The sequence below is a fragment of the Papaver somniferum genome, chromosome 5 (genome assembly GCF_003573695.1).
Source record: "Papaver somniferum cultivar HN1 chromosome 5, ASM357369v1, whole genome shotgun sequence".
In the NCBI taxonomy this organism is placed as follows: Eukaryota; Viridiplantae; Streptophyta; class Magnoliopsida; order Ranunculales; family Papaveraceae; genus Papaver; species Papaver somniferum.
In genome coordinates, this window is record NC_039362.1 from 46,627,885 (window position 1) to 46,633,884 (window position 6,000).

The window sequence follows — 6,000 nt, forward strand, 5'->3', positions numbered from 1 at the left end:
GAAAAATATTCTGGGAATATTTTCTTCTCTGTTTTAGCTTCTCACGTGTTTCTACAGCTGCAAAATCTCCTCATTTATCTTCTTCACGGTCCAGAGTGTTGCTAGATTCATCATACACGAGAAGAACACGCATAAATCTTCCAAAACCCGTGAACTATTCTTCTCATGCACGGGCTGCCCTGATTCCTTGTCACGGATTTTCCAGCCAAATTTGATCGAAACAAACACCCATACCAGCTCTTTTATGACATATCACAACTACCCATGAAGTTTCAGCCCTTTAGTCCACCTAGAACATCTTCAAATTTCGATCGAAACATTCTCAGAGAGCTGCCACATTTTTCCCGCCAATTTTTAAGTTTCAAATGAAGAAGATGTTGCCCCCCTAACCAGCAGTGGGGTACGAATAGCAGCTGCCTTTTTGGGGTGCCCCTTAGTAATTGAGGTTCCCCTTAACCAAATCTGGGCTCCGTATAGCAAGTGTCCTCCGGGGGTGTTCCGAGTGATTTTTCGAGCCGATTTTTCCAACAATATTTATTTTCCAAAAATACCTAAAAATACACAAAACACCATAATAAGGACGAAAACGAGTACCAACAATAAGAAACATTGAGGACAAATTAGACACATAAATGCGTCTATCATTGATCAAAGCATAACTTGTGATATTTGAATTTTAAAGACAAATTATATAATGCGGAAAAAAAACTTAGACACCAGAAATTTTGTTAACGAGGAAATCGAAAATGCATAAAAACTCAGGGACCTAGTCCAGATTGAACACCAAACTGTATTAAGCCGCTACATACACTAGCCTACCACCAATTAACTTCATTATGGAATATAGTTGAGCCCGAACTCAGTCCCCCACTGATTCAGGTGCAGTCGCGCTCCTTACGCCTCTTGAATCCCACCACGACTCTGTGCAATTGATTCCCTTAAACGGTCTCACACCAACTAAGAGTTGCTTCAACTCAATTTAAGACTTTTAACCAAATCTTCCTCCCACAGATTAAACCTATGATTGATTTCCTAATTTACGATAAATGAATGATTAGATCAAATGATAGATCCAGGTGATGGAAATCGATAGTAATTTGACAAAAGTCTGGCTATCCTCAAAATACGGACATATGCAACCCGAAGTCCAGCCTTGATTATTATTCACTTCACAAGTATAAGACTTGCGGAATCAACAAAGTCTGAGACGAAGAGAACTTTGATGATTATTATCTATCTTGATCATTGGAGCCAACTCTACAAACAATCAATATCATGATACTCAAGTTATCAAGATAAAAAATAACTAGACCTGGATTCACGAATACCAATGAAGTCTTTGTAGTCGCTAAACCCTAAAAGGGTTTCTGGAAAGGACGACTCTAGATACAACTAGGACACACACAAAAGTAGTGTCAGGATTCAAAGATCCCAGTTGCCAAGATTTTCCCTTATATAGACTTCAATTCCTAGGTTGCTTTAGGTTTAAGCTAATATAACTTTGGAACCAAGCAAACAATATCCACCGTCAGATGATCGCTTTGAATCTTATTCACATATACAAGATATACATTCTGGTTAACTAGCCGATTTGAACTTTAAAAGCTTACCACTCTTTATCATGAATCTTGAGTCACAATCATGTGATCAAATGAGTCTAGTGTTAATTATAGAATTGATAAAATGTAGATCACTTCATAGAAATAATTTACTTGCAATTGAATCATAATCAACATAGTTGGTAAATGTACAAGGTACAATTACTTGGATTGTTCGTGAGCCAGCTGAGTCACAATATGCGGACCGGTTTGCAAACTTGTAAGCAATAACCGAGTTCCGAAGTTGACAAAACTTTTGCAGTTCACGTACAGGTTTGCAAAGTTAGGGGAAACTTAAAGTTCCGGAGTTGATAGATTTTTTTCAGTTCACGTACCGGTTTGCAGATTTAAGACTTTTCCCGGTTCCGGAGTTCACAATAATTTTTTAGTTTACGTATTAGTTTGGGTACTAACTGGTTCTAGAACATATAACTGTTTGCATACCTGTTTGATTATTTTATCCTGGTTCCCTTACCACAGTTCCAAAATGGTTTGCATACGAATATGCATACCTATCTGGATCATGAAACAAGCATATTTTCCCATGATGTACATACGAATATGCAAATCACACAAATCTGAAAGTTGATATATAGTTACTCCTATACGTGTACAAGTACATGTAATACGGGTTCAGACATATAACAGTTTTCTCAGTTTGTAAGACTGATAACACTGTCTTGTATTTCGAATATAGTAGTTCTATATTTCTCTAAATCAATTCGAAACATTCCTGAATAACATAAATGACACATATCACTGTTCCAAGCTATTTTCGAATGATAAACTTGAATCATGATTTGGTTCCGAAAAATAAATTTTTCTCCACCTAAATTTGATCAAGTATGAACAAATGTTCATTAAACTTAGTCATTATATTTCGAGAAATTCGTAAACTTAATAATTAGTTCTCGACTCGAAATTCTTGTCTACGCATGCTAGTCTAATTAGTTATGTGACAATCGTATCAAGCATAGAAAGGTGAATATAACTTGAGAAATAGGTGGTTCAGTCTTCACTTACCTTTTGTTGATGAAGTTCTCCAAAAGATTCGGTTGATCTTCACTTTCAAACGGTAGAACGCAAATGATGACTGGCTCGTTTTTCAACTACCACTATCCTAGACCAATACTTAACTAACTGTAAACTAGAAATCAAGATATAGTTTTTACAACAAGCTTGATATATCAACACTTGTGAGTTTGACCGAGCAATGCTCTAACAATCTCCCCCTTTGTCAATTTTAGTGACAAAACTATTTAATACATATGGATAACAAAAATAAAGTTTGAAAAACTCCTCGATCCATCATCTCTTGATTTCCTTGGTATCTTCAACTCTCCTTGAACTCTTTGTTGTTCCAAGTTGTAATGATTCTGAACGTGTTCAACTCAGCATCGTTGTTGTTGAAGAACCGATTCCATGGCGATAACAACTTTGAAAATAAATATTCTCAATTTGTTGTTATGCAGAAAAATAATATTATTATCTTCTTTCCAAAGTTCATTTGTATCTCAACTCTGAAGTAATATGATATGTTTCTCCCCCTTAATCAATACTTACATCTTGCGTATAATAGGTAAACCTATTGCTTAAATGATTCACTCCTCCTTACATAATGATCCGTAAACCATACATATGTAGTATGGAACTACTAAATAATTCTCCCCCTTTTTGTCAATAATATAAACAAAGGTACCAAAATCGCGGGATCGTAATGATACAACGAAAAGATATCTCAAGTTTAAGGAAGATGGAGATACTACATAATAACATAGTTAAAATGAAACTCTTCATATCAACTTATTCAGATGATTTCACATAGTAATAAATATTTAGCGCTCATCCTAGGAGATTAAAAAGATACAAGCATCCCATTTATAATTCCACATCTACACTCCCCACAAAGATATAGTAATTAAGCACAAGTTCATTTAAGAACTCTCCCCCATAAAATTTCATTCCCAAGAGAATAACATGAGTGACCTTACTTTTGTGAAAAAAATAGGATTTTAGCGGACAAGAACAAATCACAAGGATTTGTATCCATAGTATCAACATAATTTAATCTCAAGGCCAGTTACTAACACCAAGACAATTACTCGATTTTACTCAACATATGAGAATCTTACGGAGTGTGTCAAGCATCACAACACAAGAGTGTGATCACAAATAGATCAATACTACGAGAAAAATCTCAAAGAGTTTGTTCTATTTTCCGTTTATAAAAACATAATAGATTTAACTTCTGAGCATATATGAATAATAGCTAATTCACGAGAATGTAAAAGCACAAATATTTCATAAGATTTTTACAATAATTAAACCAATAATGATTACATACTGCAAGTTCATCTTCCAACAACTCTAGAATTTAAACAAATGAATGTAAAAACATGCAAGATGAGAAACGTTGGAAATAGAAATGTGTAATCACAATCTTTGCTATACCAAACCCTAGTTATCCTTCTCAAAAATCCTCAAAACAAGTTTCCTAGATAACAAAAGAAAAATAGAAACAATGTCATATGTAGTCTGCAACTTGCGTTTTGAGAGATCCGAGGTCTTCATAGGCTTTTCCCAGTTCTGAATTGAGAAATTTGAGATCCCATTTGGTAGCATATAATTGTTCGAACACAACTTTGATTTCACTCATAATGTTTCCAACCAAATCTCGGGACATCTGAACCGGTCTTAATCTTGAGTGTTCTTGAGCAAAGTAGCGTGATATGTTGACAGGATTATTATAGAACTCAACAATACTTGAACAACCATCATTTTCTTTATTATCTTCCTTTATGTTGTTTGAAAAATTAGAAGCATCTGTGGTTCGTGAACGTTCGTGAGTTATCCAGGAACCCTTGAACATAATACAAGGTCATAGAACCTTATATAAATATCCTTGTTTCTAGGTTTAGAACTGTAGATGGGGAAAAATGATTTGCTGGTTTTTAAGGAATTGAGGAGACGACCGTACGGAGGAGACTCCTCAAACCGAGCAAAATGTTAAACCTCACACAGATGCACCGCTGCAAAGGGGGTGCTTTAGATTCGATAGATCAATCTGTAGTACTCCGGCCTAAATCAAAACAATGACCGTTCCAGAGTAAATTCGGTCACAAGAGAGGATGGGTTGATCTGTAGGAGGGAAGCTGGGAAATGTGTAGAATCAATGGTAATCAAAGATTGTGGGTGTGTGAATTCTGAATATGATAAGCTCTGAATGATTGAAATTGCTCAATTGAGAGTAGTTGCTCAATTGATGAGTTGATGATCTCGTGTTGTCAATGAGACGTAAGATTGATGATACTGTTGATACTGATGATTCAATCATGATTCAGAGACTTATTTATATTGCTGGAATTTTAGAAACCATGACCCCATGAAGTGTGACAGTTGATGGAATCAAGGAGTGGGGAAGTGGAGATCGTGTTTGAAACCAGTTGCTCAACGTGTGGAGACTTGGTCAATTTTCCACCCACTACCTCGTGAATTCCTTCAACCAATTGCACGACTTTCTCACATTCCATCGTGTATTTGAACACACGTGTCGTAGACCACCAGACCAAAACCCTAAGTCATATCCCCCCAAAGTGACACGATTGACGTCTCGTGGTATGTTAGTCAATTGATGATTTCGTGGTTTGATGGGACGATGAGTCCATGTAGTTGCTGAGTTGAACATGATGTTCTGAAACTCATGAGTTGAACATGTCATGAGACAGAGGTATAATTCTTACGATGAAGTGAGAAAGTATTGCTCATTCGATGGATCGTTGAATATTGATTGTTGAACCAATATCCCTTGGTTTGAGCAAATATTTATCATCTGAGCAAGTGTTGCTCATGTGATGAATTGTTGAATATTTGATCGTCTGAGCATGTGTTGCTCATCTGATGGATTATTGGCAGCGTACCAAAAATATTAATTAGAATACTGGTCGTTGAACCGAGCATAATTAATAAAATTAATGACCATGAGGTCGTCGTAAAATTATTAAGGTTGGAATTTGGAATGATGATCCTTGGATTCAGAAACCCTAATTTAATCAATTAATGATCAATTCATGGTTCGTCAGAATTTCAACCATGGGACGAAGGAGGGAGCGACTACATGGGATCGTGGATCAACCATGTAGTGTCCATATTCTCACGTGAGCAAATACAAAGAACTCCTGAAGAGTTGACGATTTGTTGGTGAAAGAATGATCAAATGCTGATTTAATCATTTATTCGAAAATGCTCGTCTGAGCCTTAGGTGAGAAAACCTAATTAATTATGACGGAGTGAGGGACCGACCATGGGTCATGAAACCGACCCTGGTTAGTCACGTGACCGCCTGATGAACACTTCATGAAAATCCAAAGTGTTTGGAAGAGTCTTGGACCTAATACGTGCAATT